The following is a 24,668-nucleotide window of genomic DNA, read 5'->3' as shown; positions in this document are numbered from 1 at the left end:
GGAAATGAAAGTCTCTTTCTCGGATCTATTCTTCATCACACTGTTGGTACAAAACAAAAATACCGGATGCAACGATATTGAAATATTTGTTACATGAAGCCACGATCTGATAGATATACATCGAAATCTACAATCTACTTAATATAGATATATAATCTAGATAGAAATTAATCTTTGATCTAGAATCAAAGAAAGATAATAAATGGCTCTTATGGTGTGACTTGGAAGAAAGGTTTATCTGTAGAGGAAAGGAATAACAATTTATTCCTATAATTTTTCCTATAGAAAATCTAGTAACAAGAAGATTTAATCGAAAATATCGACAAATTCTTGTGCAGTCCAAAACAACAAAATGAAATAAAAAAAAATCAACTGCTCCAATTTCATCTCTATCGAATTTTACTATCAGAATAGCGGATATCGTCATGATTCAATAGGTCAAGTCCACTTCCTTTTTCTTTTGTTGATTTTTCGTTTTAGAATAGAGAAAGAGTAGAAACTAAGGGTACGCTCTCTAGAAGATTTGCTCGGAGCTTTTTGGTCGCCTGCTATCTTGAAACCTCTTTGCTTGCGGGGGCAGGAGTGGAAAGAGTGCTTCGCAAAAGAATCGTGTGGCGCGGTAAAAGGTTTCCCGTTGGTGTTTCTGACCCTCCGGGTGTCCACCTACTTGTGGAATAGGGGGTTCCTTGATATTAAGGTGTCAAGGCAGTCGAAGAAGGCCACAGGTGGAAGCAACCGATGCTTTGATCATTCAATTGACTCCTTGCTGCCAGTCCGTGCTTGCTGTCATGCTGGCAAAAGCAGGGGTTTCGATCGGTTTTACCTACTATTGGATTTGAACCAATGACTCTCGCCGTATGAAAGCGATACTCTAACCGCTGAGTCAAGTAGGTGAAGCTGATTCAAGTCACCCTATAAGAGAAATCCGCGCAACCAAAGTATCCCTTACTATACAAGGGGGCAGAGCGCTAAGAAAGAGAAAGCGTTATCACTATACGAAATGAAGCAGCGGCTAGCATGCTAAGCAAAGATCAACCAATGTTTGAACGCGGAGCCTTTCTTTCTCGATCGTCTGTCTTAATAAGTGGATTCCGGTTCATCCAGTCCTTCTCTGCTGCATTGGTCTTTTCACTCCCCACTCTCCACCATAAAAAAAACTTTCTACTATATCTCAGGAGTAGTCAAAGGAAGTACGGCGGGTCCAAGTAGGAATAAATTGACAAAGAAGTAGGGCATAAAATAATGGATCAATTCATTCAACAAGATCTGTTTGGATCAGGCCAGGATGAATGGAATTGGTCTAGCCTCTCACTCGGATATAAGACTCTCGCTGCTGACAGATGTCCCATGCCACCTTTCATGAACAGCTATGCCTGAGAATAAATTGTGATATAGCACCGAATAAGCCACAACTCTATTCCCAACTCGAAATCCATAAAGGACTTTAAGGGAGATAAAATAGGGGTCCCTATACCATACATCCTGCTTCCTTGGGACGACTGCACGTTACATCATAGCAGCACGACCAAATGGAGGTGGAAAGCCCTTGTATAGGTTGGGCGCTAGCTAGCGCCTTCCTTATACTAATAGAAAATATTGGGCCTTCCCCTTATTTATTAGTATTAGTAAAGTTGCTCGAGGATTTCTACTGGGAATGAAAGTTCCCTATTATAGGATCCCTAGTAAAGCCAATTTAATGATGTCCGCTTATCTGAGTAAGAAGACGATGGCTCCTATTATTGATGAGCGATCTCCTCTACACGTTATCTTTGGGCGTTTTACTCCCTTTCAAACTGATGACTATTCGGATGCACGTGCTTTGTGAAAATTCCATATCCTGCACAAGACAAACTGAGCCCTACATCTCACTCTATGTGTTTTCTTGAGTGAGGTTGGGGTAACCCTCTCTCAAAAAGGGTACAAGTGTTAATGATCCTTCTACATGACGATTCCACCTTTCTCGATATGCCACTTTTTTCGAACTTACTACGAAGCTTGGGGCTTTGAGATTCCCCATGATGGTGGGACATTATGTTCCCTTGTCTCCCCTTAGAGGGGAGGGGTGGAACTATTGAGGAGTTTATGTGAGACAGCATCAAAATTCTCTGATTCAATAGAGTCAGCAAGATCCGGGTGACCAGAATAATCAGCTTAAGGGGAAGTTTCGTAGGTTTGTGAAGACAGATTCTCGTCACTTAGTTTTCAGAGCTGAGCCAACTGATTCAGTGGTCTCCCTCTCTCCCTATACTTTGAACCAAGACTCTTCTTTAGACTTAGGTTCTCTAGCTTCTATTCTCAGGGTACGTAGATCCACCCGTCTTTATTTTCCTATTCATAGGTTTGTATCAACTAAGTCTCTATCTACTTCCTACAAGTATTTTTTGTAATTTCATCCATCGTTTTTAACCTGATACCTTTGCAGAGGCCATATCTCAACCCTGCTGGCAGCTCTATACAGAAAGAGATCGTAGCACTAGAATGGTTTGCTACTTGGGATTGAGTCTCTCTTCCTCTAGGGAAAGAAGCCATTGGCTACAAGTGGGTCTATAAAGTCAACAAAAATTTGATGGAGCAGTTGAGGGGTTGAAGGCTAGATTGGTGGCCAAAGGATACACATAAGAATATTGAGTCGAACCCCTTTCCAACCAGTCAAGCGGCCCAAGGGCCACCTCTTCTGTGACAGCTATTTCCTCGTTTGGGAAGCAATTCTTAAACTCATGTTCCTCCTTGATTTGATAGGGTGCAAGGTGTTCTGCTATCGACCTTCCTTTTTGGTTACATACATGATGTCGAATTCAGACAAAAGCAGTAACCATCTTGCGGTCCTTCTCGTTACGTTAAGGCGAGTTTCTCGAACAAATACTTTTTTTAGGTCTATGGAAGCTATTAAATGTACTGGGTAAGACAGCATGTAATGCCTCAATTTCTGCCTTACCCGCCAAGCAGGTTTTCTCCAAATTGGTATACCTGGTCTTGTAGTCAGTCATTTTCTTACATTGGTAGTAGATGGCCCTTTACTTCCATCTATCTTCATTGTATTAAGCCAACATAGACCCCATAGTGGTTTCAGTGACTGATAGGTATAGTAATAAAGGCTTCCTGGCATTGTAGGCACTAGAATAGAGGTATTCCTTTATTTTGTCAAAAGCTTTCTCCCATTTTCCTGCGAAATTTGGATTTCAAAATTTGTGTATCGGCTCGCAAGTGGTTTATACAAGAGAAAGTGAAAGTCTGATGGGACTATTGATCGCTACAAGGCTCGCGTGGTAGCCAAAGGCTACAACCAGCAATAGGGTATAGACTATGATGAGACATTCAGTCCAGTTATCAAGATGGCATCAAGGGCGATTAGAGGTGTGACTTGCTTGATAAGGGAAAGAGAAGACGTCCCTCAAATCCCCATTAACGCAAAACAAGTCGATTCCTACATTTTTCAATTCCCAGAAGCTCTTAGCTACTCAGCTATACTATAGGCTCTAAAGGCATTACTTGACTGAAAGAGTGCTTATATTATGGGGCCTTACCTTTCCAACATCTGACTTATATACAGGTCAACGTCAACTTAAGAAGCACGAAAAAAATTAGCTCACTTGACTGAAAGGACTTAAGGCTAGCTGCCTATTGCAGGAGTTCCTGTCCTAAAAGGACAACAGCAAGCTGCTACTGAATGTGAACAAAGCCAAACCAATATGATATTCAATAAGCCCACTTTTTTGAGAGAAAAAACCTGAATTTGTTGAGGAAGATCAGCTGTAGAGGAAAACCTATAGTCAAACCGAGAATAGCAGTCGAAGTTTGCTAAAGAGTCTGGCACTTTATTGTTTTCTCTAAATGTATAGACGATTTTGAAAGGGCCAGCCGATAATTTGGATGAAATGAAACTCCACCATGAGTCTAGGTATGGGTAATTTTAGGGGCTTCTTTATTTTTGTTGAAGCAATCAACAATGATTTTGGAGTCAATTGCGAGTTTATGAGCTTGATGAATGTAGAGCGCATCCATAAGAATAGAATCAGTAAACGTCCAAGATGATCTGATGTCAAGAAGCTGAGAACAGTCTTTCAGCCAGTCCGTAATTTTTGGAATAATAGCAGCCGATTGAGATATTAGGTTTTCTAATTTACTGCTATTGCCTTCCTTCCAGAGTTCCCAAACTGAAAAAATAGTAAGCATAGACGTGACGTAGCCTACTTAGGATTTCCTATTAGATCCGTTAAACCGTCAGGACTGAATGGAATCCGTTTGGAAGGATCTTATATTGAAAAGGCAATCAAAATGGTTCCAAACCTCCATAGCAAGCTCACTCTTGATGAAGAGGCGATCAATACTTTATTTATCATGCTCCAAACAGCACAAGTATTTGCTAGCTAATCTTATACCTTTCGTCTAAATTTATCCCCTTAACTAATTCTGAAATCCCCGCATACAAAGTAAAATAAGAGCTTCCATGCAAAAATGCTAATTATTGTAGGAATGGCTTTATCCCAGACAAATTGAGTCCAAGCTTGAATGCCCGTTCGATTTCTTATCGATTACTAACCAGCTTTGAGAATAAATGACTCACTACGATTCTTTTTCCATATACCCCTGTCCTCCTGATGATATGTGAATATACCACTATTCCTGATATCATAAACCACTCTGTGAGGCAAAAATGCTTCGATATCATTGAAAAAGCAGTTTCCATGTGCGTCAAGCACATCTATGATTTTAAAGAAATAACTAGTAAAGGAGTTGGCCGGGTCAATAAGAGGGAGTCATACTTTGGACTGCTTTTTCAAAAGAAACTATCTGAAAGGCCCTATGGTTTGCTGCTTCCAAACTTGGTTGTCAGGACTTAGAGTGAAATCAGTTCTATTTTCAGGCAACCCCACCAATACTTAAGGGCCCAAAATGGTGGATTGGAAATAGAGCTAGCACTGATTTCTGGTTCCACCCCTGGCTCTCTGATATTCTACCCCCCTCTTATTGACCAGGTAAACTTCATACGAAAAGCTTTTGAAAGCTCTTGAAAATGTCTTGTAGTAGGAGGACCCAAAGCCCCTTCCTGAATAGGTAGGCACATAGTATCAAAAAATATCCAGTGAAGCTTTCTTTTGTCTTCATCACTGCCTCACCAAAAGTTTGCTAACATTTTTTCCAACTGGTCAAGAACTCCCTTTGAAACTAGAATCCCTGCAAAAAGGTGTACAGGCATCGAGAAAAGAACATGTTTGCAAAATCCACTGGATAACAATGCTTTCATCTCCTACCACTTTATTTTATACTCTATCCAGAAGATGAGAAATTTTCTTTTTCAGATTTAAATAGAGGTAGTCCTAGATTAAAATATTAGGAATCAAAGCAAGGAAAGTAGCATTGATGGAACGGGGGATCGCACCTTCAGCGAAGAAATAAGGTCAGCTCGAAGTTTTTGAAATCCCAACAATATTCTTATTTCTTTATTCCATATTTAGAAGAAGGTTATTTCCCCTAAATTTTTCCTGATAGGCCTCCGCGAAACATAGATACCGCACAACTGTAATACTCAACAGATTTCTCTAGTCTTTCTTCAAGGATCCATCTATCCTTTTGTTCGAAAATTGACTTTTATTATGACAAAGATAGACCCTTCAGCCATTGGACACAAAGAAAGTTTCCTTTTCCATTATGCCCTCACACAAGGTTACCCTTATGATGCGTAGATTAAAATCTAAGTTTCAACTTAGACTCTAATTGCGCTGTCGCATAAAACTGAGAGAAAAACATATCTATTAACATTCAATCGAGGCTTTTTTTTGAAATACCCTCCTGATCACTTACTATCAGAGCACCATATTCCGTGTTATACTAAACGAAACTGGTACCATTTGAATTATTAGGAGAATACATTATTCTAACTATATCATAGCAACACTCATTCTTGTTAACATTCAATCGGGGCTCTCCACGAGACGTCCCCTTGATAACATTTCATTATCAAAGCACCATCTTCTATTTTATGCTACACGAAACTGGTACCATCTGAATAATTAGGAAGAATTCACACAGTAGAATCTTTTAAGAGGATCCCATGGTTGGAACAAAGGACAGTCCAGACCATCAAAAGGAAATATGGTTAACGGACCTATCGTTGATCTGTTCTAATAGATCCCACCAGGAATGGCACCGGATGGATATCTGACTGATTTAACAATCAGACCAAACCTCCGAGGCTCATTCCACTCACTTTATCGGACATCACGACTCAGTCCGGGGGGGCGCCTAGGTTCCAACCAGGAATTGAGACGTGACTTATGACCTCATCAGGGACTGCCACAGCTTAATCAGAGATAGTAATGGGATATTAAAGGTTTTAACCTTTTCAACCCCATTAACGCTCTATTTGACACCTATAGAATATTTTAACCACTCAATAATGATTGTCGTTTTAACATTATTTTGTGCTCAGAATATCCTATGGGAGAGAGGGGAAAACCTCTATCCCTTTGGAGTTTTACAACTCTAAATAATGTCTTTTGAAATACTAACAATATTTTGTATATAAAAAGAATCTGGAAAGCCTGATGGCTTTAAAGAATAAGGGAGACCTTTTTTTGGGTTAGTGCGCGTCGACATGCTAAAAATTGCCTTTTAAACTTCTTCCATATTAAGAGGGCTGTTAGCATCTTATTATCTTCCTCTGTGACTAGAGAGGGGATGGTCTCAAGGATCTCATCTTTAAGTACTGAACCTTGAGAAGAAAGTAATATATGAAATAAATTAAGAGCTTCCTGCCATAGAGACAAGTTCTGAATTTAGTTTAAGGTGCTTATTCTCTATCTTTGTTCGTAAAGTAGAAGTTTTTCAAGGTTACTCTTGGCCGAATCTAACTCCATTTTCTTATCAGCAGACCAACTCTGTTCAAGAGCAAATTTTCCTTCTTCGTTTTCAGCATTTCTATATTCTGAAATAGTTCGCCAATTCAGTGCTTTATTTGTTGAGTCAATCTTCCTGGAGAAGACTTGAAAAGGATTTCCCAAGCATGGTTGAGATCAATGTGAAAATAAGAATGCTGAATCCATATTCTTTGGAAACGAAAGACCCCAGGCCTGTGAGTATTATAATCTTATAAGGAGATTACTAGAGGAGAGTGATCAGAGGATACTGATAGAAAATGGTTGACTCTGGTGGAAGCAAAATAGCTTTTATATAGAAGTGGGCAGTCCCTATTCAAAAAGGATTCTATCTAGTCTGGCCCAGATACAATGTTAACCGGTTTGATTATTGCTCCAAGTCAATTTATTGTCATTGAAAGCCCAATCAAATAATCTAAATGAGAAAATCATATCTTCAAAGCTCATCACTTCAATAAAGGCATTGAAGTCAGGAGGCCGACCCCAAAGTTTTTTCTAATGGATCTGCAATTAAATTAAAGTTCCCCCTACTATCCATAGGAAGTTAATGCAAGTCGATAGGTCCTTCAATCATCGAGTACACTATCGACTTCCCACACTTATCATGACAACATCACCGATCTTTGGTGCTTATGGGGGGCCCTATCATACACATGCACCACCAGAGTCTTCATAAGAACTCTGGGGAGAGGGCCAAGGTGAACCTAGATTAATGATGAGAAGTGGTCAAATCAGTAGCAAGGCACCAGGACGGACGGTTGGTTAAACCAGGTGATAGCTTCACTCTCGCACCCGCATTATCTGAGAAAAGCATAGAAAAAATTCCCTCATCCCGACTCAGCTTCTCTCTCTGATGCCACCAATAGTCAATTTATTAGAGTGCTCCCCTTAATTGAATCTCTAAGCCTGCCAAAGACTACCCACTTACAAAATAGGCCTAAGCCTATGCCAATGGACTCATGAAATCCATGCACTGAGTCATCAAATAACGTACGTTATGAAGACCCAAGCCTACATGCACGGGCCCATCCCACAAAGTCCTATAAATGAAGACTCGTGCCTGTCAAGCCTGCTTTTCTCGATCCAAGATCGGTGAAAAAAAATCATAAATTAGAAGAGTTCGATAATGGCCAGTCTTTAAAGGCCCTTAAGAAAGAAGCTTAAGTCATCGATTCCAATCCGATAAGGCTTATCTTTTTATTGGTATGCCGCTCCGCGAGCAAGGAGCGAGCTAAGTAAATCTTACCTGAAAATGAGTGAGATTCGATTCCTTTTCCTTTGTCCTTTCTGTTTTATCATTTTTTTTTCTCTATGATTCCAATTATTATATAATAGAAACAATAAGAATCCCAAAACCTTACATAATACGTATCATTACACTTGAGTCACAATTTTGGAGAAATTTCTAAACAACTATCATTTGTGAATGTAGGTTGTGTCGGGGAAATACTGTGGCTAGTAAGTCATTTCGTTTGCATTTTATTCAATGAGACCAAAAACACAGCAATGATTTGTTTTATGGACAGTTATATTATTTCCAGCCCAAATGGGGGAGTGCCTAATATCACCGGGAACGAGTTGGTAGGGGGGCTGAGATCTTAAGAATGGATCAAGGAAATCCTGATGCTCCACCAGCCATTCCTCATACTGAACAGGCTATGGGGGATCTGGATCTAGCCTTACAATTGGGGCCGCCGAGCCCAACAAAAGAGGCTCTCAAAAGAGAGCTTTCGACCTTTCTTTCTTCCTTTGGAAATAGGGAAGTTAGAAGGGATGTCTTGGAAGGCACAATAAGGAAACTTGACTTGAACAGCGCGTCCCCAGAAAAGTTTTTTTTTAGGATCCGACAACTTATGCAGGAACTTTCCAACAGACCGATTGCTGCTTCCACAGTGTTGAAGGCTTTATTGAAAGCTTTAAAAGAGTGGGAGAAAGGGGACGCATGAGCGTTAGATAATAGAAAGAAGGTAGAATTGCTCGGGAACTAGTGATTGATTTTTTTTCTTTTATATAGGTAGGGTTACGCAACGAATCTACTCCTTAAAGTGAAGAATCAAAAGTCATCGTTCGTTAGACAAGGCCCACGTGTTGTGCATCTATGGTATTCTGCTCGTGGGGAGAGGGATATGGGAAAGTAGGGTCCTCTCACCTGTGCTCATTTCTATTTTAGAAGTCATATTGGATTTCCAATTGGTGCTCAAAAGAAGGGTTCCAAACCTCTGAAAGACGAGGCAGGTTTAACGCTACGCCCTTCCCTTGTTCAAGAGAAAGCGAGGACTTTCTTTTAGCTACCGGACCAAACAAAAGAGATTAGTCTCTTGATCGATCGATTGATTGGATCAAAGTATGAAGGGGTTGATTGAAGTCTGAGATCAGCCCAAGACTAAGGCCGAGCAACTAGCTGCTGCAGGATTGGATGTCTATCTATCTCACCACTCTCCCCTACTCCTATAAAGGCCGGTGAAAGAAATGCTCTACTTATCTTTCTTACGGCTCATTACCGCAGGGCTCATTCACCCCTTCGTTTTCTTCCATTCAAAAAAAGGTAGTCTTTCCTTGGTAAAATAGCGTCGTCAAAGTGAAGCAAAGGCATTATTGAAGGAAAAAAATGATGGGTCGATCAATTGTATTAGGTAGGAGATGCAGGACCTGTCTTAACCATAAGTGCATTCGCTATTCAATTCCATCCTAAATCCCACCAATTCCAAAGTGTGTATCTCTTCTTTACTTTGTTGTGACAAGGGGGGTGACAAAGGGTATACTTTCTTCTTTATGTCGCCGTCTCATCAATGAGCGTAGATTAATAGCCAAGCCTAACCTATTGTGCTTGTCAATCTGGATCCCATTCTTCAGGTATAGTTTTCTTTGATCACAGATCGACAGGTGATCCGTCCTTTCTTCCCCTTTCGTCATAAGGTGTGGTCTGACTCTGAGAAAAGAAATTCCTGTGTTTAGGTCCCTACTAAGCTAAGCAGAATTCGTAAACTATGCAAAGGCTCTTTGAATACTTTTTCCAAATTTTTTAGCAAAAAAAGCAAAAACAATTTTCAACGCTCTTACAAGGTAGTGATGAGTTAAACTACTCATGTTGGCATGGAAGTCAGCTCGGTAAACTGATTCCATTCTGCTACTAGGGTTCCAAACCTTCCCCTGAGTTCTAAAATCTATAAATACCTTTTCAACTCAATAAATGCTAAAGCTATTTAGAGTTGGTCTTTCTAACTAAGTTGGAAGGAGGGCTTTAGGCAAAGAGCAACTCGAAAGTACTTTACTTCAGTCCCAGTACTAAAAGACGTGACTTCAGGAGTGGATTTCTGAAGAAAAGACTTTGTTTACTTCCTGAAAATTGGTTATGTAAGAACTAATAGAAATAAAGGTGGCCCAAGGGCCACTTGACTGGTTGGAGATGAGAGACCATTTCCATGAGAGAGGGACGAGCAAGTGACAGATTGGGAAAAAAATAGGTAGGCCTTCTGAGCGGTCATTTAGGGGCCTTGTTAGTGACCCATCATTCTTCCCTAAGCTGTTAGAGTCCGATCGAAGCGACCAAGAGATAGAGGAATCCTCACTCATGGATGTGAATTGAAAAAGCAAGCCCAAATTCTTTTAATTAGGCTCTATAGACTGGTCCCTGTCCCTGGTAAGGTCTGATTGTTATCCGTAAGTCTTGTTTTGACCGCGGGAAGGTGAACTTTGCAAAAGTGCTTATTTTGTTGGGGAGAATAGGACTTCTGACTCCAAGCCTACCCTACCCGAAATTTGCAGCTATTGATGTAGCCTCTTGTTGATACTACTAATCTTCTCACTGCCTACTAGAAAAATCCCATCAAGATAGATTGAATCGATGACCTATACTTCAACTAAATTCATAAGGGCGTAAGGAGCACAGAACAGAGCTTTTTAGTAGGATTAAGGCTCGGCCTTTGAATCCACTTGCCTCTACTTTTCATGTCAAGCGTACAAGTGACGTTTAGTGGGATTTACTTCTAAAGACAGGAATTCTTTTTCATCTCCCCTGTCAAAGTCGATGTCTTAACCTGACTTCCTGAGCTCAGTTGATTCTTGAAGCAGTAGCTCTGGATCGAGAGCTTGATGCTTACCTTATTATTATGAAATGAAAAGGAGAAAGAGCTTTTTTTATAGATGTTGAGGTGAGTAAGGGGGGTTTGCTGTCTTGATGTCTAGCTCATGCAATCAAGGAAAAATGCCTTCACCTTTTTTTTTCAAAATGAAAAAGTAAACTACCTTAGTAAGCTAGCTTTGGTTGCTAAGCAAGCCGGGCACTACGCTAGGACGTGGATCGATTATGACGAGAATGGACTTCTCCATAATGTAATGTAAATGTAATAGAAGAGGAAGAGTCCAGTTCCCCTCCCTTCTTGACCAAATGAAGGAGATATGAATTCCATTTAGGCGGGTCAGGGCTTGGCTTGACCCTGTGTTCTCCCGGGTCGGAGGCAAGAACTTAAAAGTGAATCATTCAGCGGTGGGGTGTTCATAGAAAAGAAGGGGTCACCCAAGAAGTGGCAGATTTGGATGGAGTCTCGCTCATACAGGAAGAGTACGCGCGCTAGCGCGCTACGGCTTACGTAGTTGATCGGATCAGATAGCCCTTCCTTCGGGCACGCAACCAAACCCGGCACATCCAATTCCATTCTGATCAACAACTTGGAGGTATGGCTGAGTGGCTTAAGGCATTGGTTTGCTAAATTGACATACAAGAACATTGTATCATGGGTTCGAATTTCATTTTCTTCGGTAAGAAATGAAAGGGGCGGGCGAAATTACGTGAGAGAAAGAACCTCTTGGTTGAGTCCAGTCCCCTGGAGGACAGAATAGCACTTCTTAGTGAGACAGAGCGGAGAGCTCGTTGCACCTTGTTTTTTTGCCTATCTTCTTTCTATAAGCAAGCTCCCTCCGGCAGTTCCTGCACGGCTCTTGGTTCGTCGATCATGTTGGGGGATTAGGCGGCAGTTGAAAGAGCTGCTCGAAAGCTTGACGAAGAAGCAAAAAAATCCTATCTATTCTATTTTCTTAGTTTAGTAAAGGGCTTTTCCCTTACTAGTCAAGTGGTAAGGTAGGGCGCTATTCGATGAAGAAAACAGACTTTAGAAAAGTGGTTCAGGTAGCTAAGCCGATTAGAGCAAAAGACTGAAAATCATTGTGTCAGTGGTTCGAATCCACTTCTAACCAGGCGAAAGGTCTAAACTGTAGTTGGGAGCTAGGCGGATTTCGAAATGAAAGTGAAAGAGTAAGCAAATAAATGTGAGTGCTCCTGCACTATATGGACGTCTTTTTGGCAGTAGGGTTGGGGCTTGAGGCAGATTCAAAAAAAATGGTTGATTACTCGGATTGGTTCACGCATCCCTGTGCCCAAAAGGATGGGCGATTTTGATTTGAGTGTTCATCGATTGGGTGGATCTATATGCTTTGGGGTGGTGAGATAAGGTGTAGCGCAGTCTGGTCAGCGCATCTGTTTTGGGTACAGAGGGTCATAGGTTCAAATCCTGTCACCTTGATATGGATACAGTAGCCTAAGAGCAAGTCAAAACAACGAGAAGGGCGCGAGAAATGAAGGTTGAGAGAGATTTTCAAATCAAACTTCAAGTTGGTGTGCCGCGTGTTAAGAAGCCAGAGACCGCCCCATGCTTCGCCCTAATTCCCATCTAAGGTTGAATAAGATTAGATTAGTCTCGCTAAATTCATTCTCGAATGATTCATCAATGGAATTAGGCCTAGGTGTATAAAAATTTCTTGTGATTCCCCTTCTTTCTTTAACGAAGGCATACACGCACCGATAGGGAACCCAAAGAAGAGCTAGAAAAAGGAAAGCGGAACCAACACTAAATAGCTCAATTTCTTATTCCTGAGCGGAAGGTACGCTCAGCCCCTGATACATTGCTATTTCTTAATCCTTGCATCCAGGGATAATGAGTCGGTTGGCTCTTAGAGTATAGCCTCTCTCAGGGTTAGCGATAAGAGTACACCGGCCCATGTAGTAGCGGGAGAACTAAGGATTTTGTGCTTGCAAGGACGTGTGCAAGTGGGTGAACGCAGCACCAGCCAAGCCAGTCACTTGAAACATAGGGGTATTCAATCCCCGAGCTTCTGGGCCTTGAGAACCGACTTTGGATTTGCTCCTTAGATAGTGAGTAGCAAAGAAGGGTAGGGTTTTAAGTTTAGGGTTTTAACTTTCACGTCCCAGCTTATCGAAGCTACCGTCTATCGATGGAAATTTCCCTCCTCAGTCGGAGGCGGAACCGGCTCCCCCTGAACCATTCTTGGAAGAGTAAGGAAAGAGAAGGGGACGGGAGTTTCTCGCCTCCTAAGAGTATAAAGAAGCAAAGTGTCACCCCAACAAACTAGACGCATGTATCAAGGCATTCTGCCAACGAGCGAAGGCGATCGCTCAAGAAAAGAGATTCAGCCCCGACAAATGAGATGCAGTGAAAGACGCTGCGGACTATGTGGCCGGTGACGTAAAAGATATGCCGAAAGCTAGCCAACTCTGCTTCCTAACAAGGTTAAGGCGTGACCTATAAAACGGAAATAGCGAGACCTGGGGTCTCATCGAACGTAAAGTTCAAAGATGGAGACCAGGTTCGACATGAAATCATAAAGGTTTGAGGGCCCGTTGGTCAAAGAAAAGGGAAGGTCCTACTTCCGGAATGGAGTCTTATAATGCGAGAGTGTCACGTATAGTTCCTTTGATAAGGGTGTGATACCACCACCTATCAGGCCCGACGAGCGGTCCACAGAGCTGCATCCCTACTCACCTGGTCTATGCACATCGCTCTCCCCAGGAGGTTGCCCGCCTATCCTAGATCTTCCCATTTCCAAGAAGATCCCAGAATCGATCTGTTTTAGTATAAAGGTAATTCTTTTTCTGTTCCTATATATATGGGTCCGTGCAGCATTTCCACGATATCGTTATGATCAATTAATGGGACTTGGCCGGAAAGTGTTCTTGCCTCTATCATTAGCTCGGGTAGTCCCCGTTTCTGGTGTTTTAGTCACCTTCCAACGGCTCCCTTAATTATGTGCGAGGAATTGCCCTATTTAGTAATGGGAAGCAAGATAGTCCCCGAAAATGCCCCGCCCGTAAGTTCCTTTGTCGTTGGGGAAAAAAAAGAAGTGATGCTCAAAATCCCTGTGGATAGGTTCATCCATTTTCAGTAGACAGGGAATTTGATGAAGTAGACATTGGATTGGACAGCGGCAAAGAGGGGCTTGATCCAGGAATGTCGGGAGCTTGCCCAAGGCCCGAAATGCACAAATGCAAGAAGAGAGGGTAAATAGTCGATTCTCGATGCGAAGAAGAGCTCTCTTTCACAAGTCCAGTGGTCGCTTGTTAAGGTAGTTTGCAACCTTCATTCTTAGAGTACAAGAAGTTGGATGCGACTTAGCGGTCTATAGAAGAGAGTGTCAGATATGAGAAAGAGATAGACTGAGATCTTGACATTGCCGTTAAAGTAAGATGTGGAACTCTTTTCTCCAACATGTGGTCACACAAGAAGGTTGGAGTAAGCTAGTCGTACCTGCACTCCTAAAGGTTGAGAGCTTATTTAGAGCAATAAGAGTTATCGAAAGAGCAAACTTCTTCAACAATCGCTATTTTTTCTTACAGCTAACCATGAATAGCGTTCAGAGTTGATTCTGTAACAACAACAGTGAGGATACTGCGCCAGACTAATAGCCATACTCCACTCCACTCCGTCTATTGCTCCTATAGGTTCTGCGAAATTGAAACTCCTTTTAGATAGCAAAGAATCATTTTTGTGTCCCGCCAAGCCAAGGAAAGAAGGCAAGGTGCCCTGGGAAAGGCTCAGACTAGTTTCAAGGTCAAGGCAAAAAGCTTAGTCATTTTCAACTCAGAGTTTCACCGTGCATTGATTCATTGAGAGCAGACAATCACTAAGAAGACTTAAGGATAGGACGTGAGATCCACTACTTACGTGTCCATCTATCTGAGATTCAAATCTTTCTAGTTTGATGAAACACTCTTAAATCTAGAAAGACTCTTTCTGACTAGACAGTCAGATCTTTCATGTAGTGGTGCATAGACTTTTGCTTCATGTGGGATTTATCTGAGAATCAACTGAGTTCAACTTCACTCAAGGGCAAATGCTTAACATCACTAGTTTAGTGCCTTGTACATAAGAAGAAGGACGACTGAAAGCAACTTGATGACTTCTTCCCCTAGTTCGAATACTGGCTACCAGCAGGCTTGACTTGCCCATCTCCTCATGATTGAAATTGAATTCAACTGGTCTTCTTTCTTCGGTTGGCGTTGCGCTTTCTCACCTGTCGCTCACTCAGATTTTCTAGACACTTGTCTCTACTCATCTGGGCTGCATGACATCGTCTGGCGAGAATTCCGCTTGCACTACATTTTCTGCCGATAACCTGAGCTTACAAATCATTGTAGTAGCCTTCGGCTACCATCAGATTCGATCTCAACAATTGAACAATGAACCAAGGACTCTAATATGATTTGTTTTTAGGTAACCTGTTGCTCGAGGTGGGACTTGCAAGCTACCTTGCTTATACCGTTGCCTTGCTTGTGCTACCTTGCCTCGCACGCAAGCAACCATTGCAAGCAACTCGCCTTGCTTGCTCTATGCAACCTCAGTCGACACTTATCAAACTCGACTCTCTTCTTATATAGAAGACACTAATAGCGCGGTGGTCCCGCCCTCTTCTGTTGGTGAATCTCCTTGCTATTGTTGTTTTAAATATATATCCCATTCCTGCCCGTCCTACGGCACATGCGGTACCAGCTCTTATTCTTGATGTGGCTCTTTCAAAAATTGCAAAAAATAGTATAGATTCTCTTATTCTTTCTTCGGTAGCTGTGGATGCGCTTTACTTCTTTCTGAGTATCCCAGTGCAACTGTCTTGTTCAAACTATGGATCTTATATAGAGAAAGAGTATGAAAGCCCATCTGCGATTGCCAAGAGAAGGGAACTGCCCATTTTGGGAACCATTGAAGGCCGCCATCAACTCCCATCCGAAGGGGCACCAGTTCTTCATTTATTTCTTCCTCTCCTGCCCTTCGCTGGATAGAAGCTATCAAGCCCTCCCGATCATCGAAGCTCAGAAGCAGTAATCCGTATCTCAAAATAAATCTCTTTCTTTTGTCCTTTAGGTTTCCCTCAACTTTAAATCCATCTGCCGCCCCCGTATACTCTGTTTTCGGAGAGCCGAAACCAGGGACGGGATATGAGGCCACCTCTCCTAGTCTCAATTGGTATTCCCATCATTCAGTGAAGGCTCGAAGCCATCTCCATTCATCAGAAACTATCAATTATGAGTCCAGGGCAGGCTAACCACCAGCATCTTATCTCTTTTCATCCTTTTTGGTGGCACTAATAGAAAGGAAGTACTTGCCAATGAACCTTGACTCTCTACTCTTTCCCAGTGAATCAAGAAATCTAGTGCAGTCAAGAAATGCATAATTTGGATTGGAATCTCGGGATTGAGAGACAAATATTCGCCAGGTCCGATATTTGATCATTTGCCGCTCACTCGCTTCTTTCTGCACTGGATCGAATCAATTAGATGGGTCACTGGTAACGGATTAGCTTATTTTCTACTCCGATACCGCTCCGTACCCCTCGAAAGATTGAGGATACATCCTAGGTTTTATTGCTAGGTCAAGGGGAACCACCTACTACTGAACCTGTGGACGGGATCAAAGAATCAATCAGTGGAATTTTTAGGCCTTAGCCCTTCTTCTCTTTTCCCTTATCGACCATTCCTTAGCCTTAAGAACAACCAAACCACTGGTCAATCGACCAACAGTGAACCAAATCCGCATTTTCAATCAATGAATCTAATTCAAACTCTCTCAGAAAGCTCGTGGTTCCAGAACCGGCTAGCCGAACCATCCATACAAACCATCTCCCAACTGGAAATAAGACCTGGTGGAGCAGCTTAGCCATCCATGTCGTTCCCCTCTTACCCGCATCTAAACCATCCTTTCTTTTATCTCAATCTCTCGCGAGGGTAGGTTTTCCATCAAGACTCAAAGTTTCTAAGGATCCATGGAAATCAACGGCTTAGCGAGCTAAGGTTGAGTGGAGAAAAAGATGGACTCGACTTCTCTTCTTGCTCGGATGCAGACATAGATGGAGAGTTTAACTGGTTCATAAAAATAGAGAGTTGGATCCGTATCAGAAGGAGGATCAGGAGAAGAAAGCAGGCAGTGTATAAAGGGAGACTGGGAAAGAGCAGGGCTTGAACTTCCAATTCGAGCTCACAGGATAGAAAGGATTCCTTTGAACGCGTCATTGATAGTTCCATGTAGTCAAGTTGATGGCACAGATTTAATCTGCCTCTACTTCCTTAATATCAATGAATATACAACTTGAACCCCCAAACCCTAATTTCGAAATGTCGTAAGTGATATTCGAAATCACTGAATGTGTACTGATTGCCGCTTGAGTAGGTAGGATAAGTCTTGGAGTCACCATTGGGGTTATTTAGATTCTACCAACCCAAAAGCTATTCCACGGGTTAGCCACCTCATCCAATATGTCAGTAGCCATTCTGACAGGCAGTAGACACTACTACTACTGAAAGGGTAGTCAATCTTGCTTAATTACACTTTTACTTTGCCACATCAGTACGAGAAGCTGTACATTGGTGCGCGGTAAAAAAGTTTGAGATTTTATTTAAGAATTTTCTATTAATAAGCGTCCCTATTTTTTGGATAGGATAGAGAATGTGCATTCCCTAGGGGAACTATAGTCTAGGTCAGAGCTGAGTTAATCATAGCTTTTGATCCATAGGATAGGAAAAAGGGAGGAGAATAATAAGAATAAGTTTTCCATAAAGAGCTCACGAGACTCCCCATACGAAGAAAAGAGCGACCCGCCAGATTCGAATTAGCATATAGAAAAGTGGAATCCGTTCTAAATTCCCCTAATTTCTTTCTCTCCTGTCATGAGGAGTCTTTTTGGTGACATAGTTTGGAAAATCCCACCTACATCTATGGAACCGAATCAGCAGGAAGATCCAAAATATTAGGTGGCCCACGGGCATAGAAGAAAAGAAATACAATTAAAAAATAATTGTATGACCGATAGTAGTACATGGCTGACTTGGAACAAATTATTGAAAACCATAAATGAGTTTTATATATTCGAAAGCCTGCTCCCAATAGAAACTATAAAATCCACACTCTAAAAGGTTAGTGTAGACATCAAATAGATAAGATGGGTCTAGCACGTGGAAATTCTCTTTAATGGAATTTTAGCCTTAGCTGGCCATGCCCGAAGTCCTTACCTTAATCGTAAGGAGGGGGATGCCAAAATAAAATAAGGATTCAATCCAGCCAATGGTTCCCCTATGGCTACCTTGTAAAGTTGTGAAAAAGCAAAGGAAGAATGGTTATAAACATCATCGACCTTTCATTGATCTTTTGCACCTCGACCGTTTGCCAGTCGATCAACCAAGAAATGAGTTAGTCGAGGCAAAATGACTGAAAGATCTCTGACGTCATCAAAATGCCTCCCTTATACATGAACACATAGCCAAAGAAGAAGACACTTTACGATGATCCCCAGAGTTGTGTTCGCTATTCTAAAAAAGAAAGAAAGAGATTTTTTTGAGATTCTCAATTCTGCCTTTTTTCATCCCATGCTTTCTGTTGGTCAACAACTAACTAAAGTGCTCTATACTTCTTCACTACTCGTACAGGCTTAACGGAGTTAAGCTGTATTGAGGGAATCATTTTGTCTCAATCAATCAAGAATGCCTCAACTAGATAAATTCACTTATTTCACACTAGATCTAGCCCAGTTCGTCTCCAGCCCACTTGAACAATTTGAAATAATCCATTGATTCCTATGAAAATAGGAAACTTATGTTTCTCATTCATAAATCCGTCTTTGTTTATGCTACTAACTCTCAGTTTGGTCCTACTTTTGGTTTATTTTGTTACTAAAAAGGGAGGAGGAAACTCAGTACCAAATGCTTGGCAATCCTTGGTAGAGCTTATTTATGATTTCTTGCTGAACTCGGTAAATGAACAGATAGGTGGTCTTTTCGGAAATGTTAAATAAAATTTTTCCCCCTGCATCTCGATCACTTTTAATTTTTTGTTATTTTATAATCCCTAGGGTATGATACCTTATAGATTCACAGTTACAAGTCATTTTCTCATTGCTTTGGGTCTCTCATTTTTTATTTTTATTGGCATTACTATAGTGGGATTTCAAAAAAAAATGGGCTTCATTTTTTAAGGTTCTTATTACCTGCAGGAGTCCCACTGCCATTAGCACCTTTTTGAGTACTCCTTGAGCTAATCCCTTATTGTTTTCTAGCATTAAGCTCAGGAATACGTTTATTTGCTAATATGATGGCTGGTCATAGTTCAGTAAAGATTTTAAGTGGGTTCACTTGGACTATGCTATGTATGAATGATCTTTTATATTTCATAGGGGATCTTGGTCCTTTATTTATAGTTCTTGCATTAACCGGTCTGGAATTAGGTGTAGCTATATCACAAGCTTATGTTTCTATGATCTTAATCTGTATTTACTTGAATGATGCTATAAATCTTCATCAAAGTGCTTATTTTTTTATAATTGAACAAAAGCGAGTCTGAATGGGTATACTTAGTCATGGAGCATTTCGAGTCTTTGCTTTAGGGATCGTTCCTGCGCATCTCCTTACTTTATAGCAGTTATTGCTCCGATTCCAAAAGGTATATAGCTCTCGCCTCAGCTTTTTCTTTGAAATTGGAGACTGTTCCAATTTTCTACTGAGATAGGCAAGCGGAGGAGAACTAGACGTATCTTGCTAGGCAAAGACAGGTTAGAATGGATAGCTCACGGGTAGGATTGACGGGATAGATCACTATTGTAGAAGGAGGTAGAATCGCGGGAAGAATTATGGCTATAAAGGTCCTCTCCCTCTTAGGCACATGGTTCTAAAGATTTAATCTCAAAGCGGTACTAAAGATTAGGCAGAAGAAGAACTAGAACTCGAATTCTTTGCCCCTCCCCCTGTACCAAGAAGCAAGTTCAGAACATAAGGATAATGGGCTCGTCTATTAGAAGTTATTAGTTTACAGAACTATCTCAGATATCTCGAGTAAGGAGATAGGATGGGTTTGATAGTTAGAGTTCTATTTCTAGAAAGGAAGAGACTATCGGGAAGCTCACTCTCGACCGGGCTCGAAGTAGAGGGTAGAACATAATATCTCTTGTTGGTTCAGCTCATCAAGCTATTACAAAAGAGTCATCAAAGAAAGCAAGCAGCAAGTCGTTCTATGCATAGCATACTCTCTCAGTTCTTCTCCTTTTATGACCGATCGAAGGGGAATGGGCCAACTCGAAATAGACCAATTTGAGAAAAGGGTCAAGATATGGTGCTGCGGTCAGAATAAGGAATCCTTTCTAGGAGGGTAATGCAAATTGTGATATATCTCAATAGTTAACGGAAAGGAATAGGCGAGAGGAGAAGTGTTGTTTGCAAGCGAACCCAATAATGCCACGAGGCAGAGAGCCTTTCGATGAAGCCTGCACCCACTGGGAAAAAAAAATAATATACCTTGCCAGAGTTTCCCCATAAGGGGTCTTAAACAACATAAGAAAAAGCTTCACCAACTGTTTTATCCACAAGAATGTCATAAAGGTTCACTCTGGTCTTCCTTAAAAGGACAGCTTTAGAGCACAAGTCAAACTCATGATAGACGAGCAATCACGCGCACATGGTTTAGCGGTTTGCTGTGCTCTGTGATCTTATTCTTCTCTAAGACCCGATGCTTCATCTGCTTCTTTAGTTTAGTAGGACTTCAAACACTCTATTTCATGAAAGATTTCCAATTTTATTGCTATGGATCCGTTGGAGCAAGCGGTTAAGGCCAGGGGTGGAAGAAATGGGGAAATGCCTCTGCCAGGGAGGTATAGAGCTTCTAACCACGTGTACCAACTATCTAGGGGATAGGGGGTAAATCAGCTCATAGAGAGAACTGAGAACTAGCACTTAAACTATAGGGATAGGGGGCAGAGCGAGCGTTAAAGAAAAAGCAAAGCTCTCAGCAAAGTTGTGGATATCTAATTGGATAAGGAGCGGAATCTCCTTTTGATTTGGAAGGTTGATATAGCGGAAATTCCAGTTTTCCCTAAACTAGAAAAAATGAGACAACGAAGTCGCGATGCCTACCTTACCATCTTAGTCCAAATAAGGGTTCTAAGGAGGAAGTGGATCATCATCTGGCCCAATAGACTCTATCTTCCCCCTCAAACCTAGTTCTTCCAATAGGGCATACCCTGCTTTATCATCAAAGAGAACGTTCTCATTCTTTCTTATGAAAATATAAACCTCGTAGACAAATCTATGAAATTCTATACCTGGAAACCTTTTAGGAAACTGACTATCAAAAAGATTCTTTAAGGCTATATCGAGTAAAACCCGAGTGATATCACCCGCAGGTGGTATCCCTAAACCGCCACTGCTTGTATAGATGCGGATACCTCCCAAATCTTCAAAAATAGTGAGGCTAAGAAAAGATAAAATTAGTCTATAAACTGATCCATCTCCAACTAAAGGCTTTACCCACAATTTGATCATAGAGGAAGGAATTTGTCTTATTGATTCTCCCAAGTCAATCCTGTACAGTCTATCTACCCTTTCCTCTTGTTGAAGACAAGAATAAAAAGAAGGAAGCAGACAATCTATTCGGTAACCTTCTTCCGGCATCTCACTACGATAAAGACGAAGTAGGGTTATGGATAGCCCTATTAAGACCAATGCATCCTCTTTGCTAGAGGGCATAATTACATGAATTATATCTTCTCCACCGTCTCCCGTAATAATAAATTCTAGCCGCTCAGGTATTAACCCCTTTAAAAAGTCCTTTAGATCTCTCCCCATTACTCGTTTTATTTCTAGGGGTGATAGAACATATCCCCCCTGATAATAAGATTTTGCATATGAAAGAGTCTGTCGAGAGGCATATCCATAAATGGAGGATTTTGACTCTAAACGAAGGAATCTGAGCTTTATCAACATTGATAAACTTTCTAGCTAATGCAGGCATCTGGTGAAACTCCTCGAAAGTGCCAGAAATCTCCTCATCAATGGTATAATTAGCTAGGCTATCTGCCACAGCATTTCCTTCCCTGTACACATGAGAAAATCGAATTTATTTATCCCTCAACAATGTAATAATTTTCCTGACTATTGTATCAACAGCCCAGGGTACAGACACCTCTTGTATCATGATCAGTCTAGCAATGTTTGAATCAGTCTCAATCACCATATTTATAAAGCCTTTATGCACACAGATTTCAGAAAGTAACTGAATAGTTATTATCTCTAAATACATATTAGTTTGAACGTGTAGCAGCACACAAAAAATCACCAGCAGCATATCTAAACACCACAGCATCACCACTCTTACCTGGATTACCTCTTGATGCACCATCTGTCTTACATTGAAGCCATTTTCCACTAGGTAATTCCCAATATACTCTTCTATAATGCAGCCTGGGGATGTAGCTCTCCAACTCACTAACCAATTCAGGCCAATTAGAAGACAATCTTTTCATCTTAGGAAACCTATACACCAGTAAATTATGTAGAGTTGCTGAAACCTGAGAAATTAGCCTATTCAAGAAGATATTACCACCATACCTTCTTTTCTTTCTCCTCTTCCATAGCTCCCAAACAACTACACAAGGCAATGCTTGATATAAGGGCTTTAGATATACATTTTTAGGGTGTTTCCACCATCTTTGAAATACCTGTTGTAAGCTAACACCATGTGTAAGTCCTACACCCAAGGAAAAGTACTGTCATACCTTATCAGCACATTGACTCTTCAGAAAAAAATACTGCATGGTTTTTACTGTTGGTCGATTACAACACCAAGACCTTGAGGGCTTTATATATCCAAGTCTTGTCAGAATGTTATCCAAAGGAAGTTTGCAATGTCACACTCTCCATGAGAAGAAAGATATCTTAATTGGCAACCATAACGCTCTAACGCACATCGTTATGGCGCTTTGGAACACTGCCGATTGCCACCTCTTGCAAGCAACCGTCGGTCACAAATAGGAATAATCATACGCTATCATAGGCGCTTCTAATTTCTTTAGAGATTCTTAAAGCACCATGCGCTGAAATCTACCTAGCTACTTACTACTCTACTTAACAACAAATCTAGCATGAAATGGAATTCAAATTGGTCTAGAAAAAGAACCGTGCTAGTCGGAATTTGGGGAAAGATAGAGAGATCTCTAGGCTCTCCTAATCAAATTGAGAGTTCGCTTTGCCAGTCCATGAATATGCCGCACCCAGCAGTTCGAGGAGTTGTCCAGATACGGGTCGAAGCCCTGCCTTGAAAAAGACAGGACTTTTGGGTAGATTCCAGTATCCGACCCATCTCTTTCTGTCGATTCCCCTGGTTGTCGAAATCTCTGGTTCGATCAGGACCAGGAGTCCCATTCATTCGTTTATGAGAGCGACTCTCTGTTCCCATTCTCCACTGGGTCATCAAGTGATTATCCAGCTCAATCCATTTTTCCATCCGATGATCTTCACCCTAGGACTGACTCTATTTGACCTGCCTTGATTGCCTAGATAATGCTACCATCGCAAGCAACCTCTCAAAGAATAGGGAGTGAACGACCCTTCTATCTAGATCGGTGATTCCGTTCGGACGAGCCAGCTATTGAAAGTCTTGCAAGCAACCTACACTAAGCTAAGCGAGCTAGAAGATAAAGTGAATCTTTTTTGGCATCTTTTTCTTTGCTTTGACTGCGACTTTGTTTGGTCTTCCTCTTTCCTTCGGCCCATGTTTCAAAGCTAGCAAAAAGTTTGAGTCTTTGGGATCTCTCTTGAACGACGGTCGGTCAGTCCTTTTCTTCTATTGATACTGAGACTGATGCTTTGACTGTCTCCCATATCATTCGATAATAAAGATCCACTACTTGCTTTGTCGACGCTAAACTCAGTACCTCGCTTCCTTATTAGTACACCTACTAGACCCATACTCATTACGAATGTGTTCACCAGACACCTGACTTAGCAACCTTCTACTTAGACCGGCAATAATAAGGAAGGAGATCTATGGATAATGGGATATAGAAGTCAGGTATGACGGTCAGCTCAGTCAGAGCGGAATCATTCAGGCAAGGTTATCGTCAGACAATGTAGTGCAAGCAACGGGTAGCGCTTGCCATATGAAGAAGGCAACTACAATGGGAGACAAAGGCGACGTGGGCTTTCCATATAGATGTAGAACTTGCAAGGCAATTCAGATGACGTTAGCGAGATGTAGCGCTAACTAGGTTAGGGTAGCGCTTGCCATAAAGAAGCTAGCCAGAAAGCAGTTCAGGCAGGCGAACGATAGTATAAGTAAGCTAACACGCGAGCGAGGTTGAAGGGGTCTTGCATAACCTTCGAATTATTGCAAGCGCAACCTTTGACCCCTTCGTCGACAACCTCTCATTTGTTCGACTACTCACGAGGCCTACTGCATTTAGGTATAAGAAGCCCCACCCCAGAAAAGAGTGTAAAGCAGTACTTATGTTAAATTGTGTCCCTTGTAAATGAAAGAGCTCATGCCATAAATTACTAATGAAGATTGGGTCCCCAGTCGCTGACAATTGAGCGTGGCATTCCATACAATGAAACTATCAGTCAATGATGTGTTCGTTGCCAAGGTAGATCTTTTTATTTGCCTTGAAAGATATTGCGTATAAAGAGAAAGATAGCCAGTCCTCTTGGGCGGCCGAGAGTGTTATGTAAAAAGGACCAAGGAGGATCCTATCCGT

General features: G+C 41.4%; 1 non-coding gene and 1 pseudogene across 1 annotated transcript; both read left to right on the top strand.

Moving 5' to 3' along the window:
• Window positions 1-12,319: 12,319 nt before the first annotated feature.
• Window positions 12,320-12,394, top strand: TRNAP-UGG. Its single transcript has one exon. It is a non-coding gene; the product is annotated as a tRNA-Pro (tRNA).
• A 6,239-nt stretch (window positions 12,395-18,633) lies between these two features.
• On the top strand, window positions 18,634-19,514 carry LOC124888581 (annotated as a pseudogene).
• The last annotated feature ends 5,154 nt before the right edge of the window (window positions 19,515-24,668 follow it).

Source organism: Capsicum annuum, chromosome 11 (assembly GCF_002878395.1).
Source record: "Capsicum annuum cultivar UCD-10X-F1 chromosome 11, UCD10Xv1.1, whole genome shotgun sequence".
Lineage (NCBI taxonomy): Eukaryota > Viridiplantae > Streptophyta > Magnoliopsida > Solanales > Solanaceae > Capsicum > Capsicum annuum.
The sequence above is the reverse complement of the archived record's forward strand: the minus strand, read 5'-3'. Positions and strand labels throughout refer to the sequence as shown.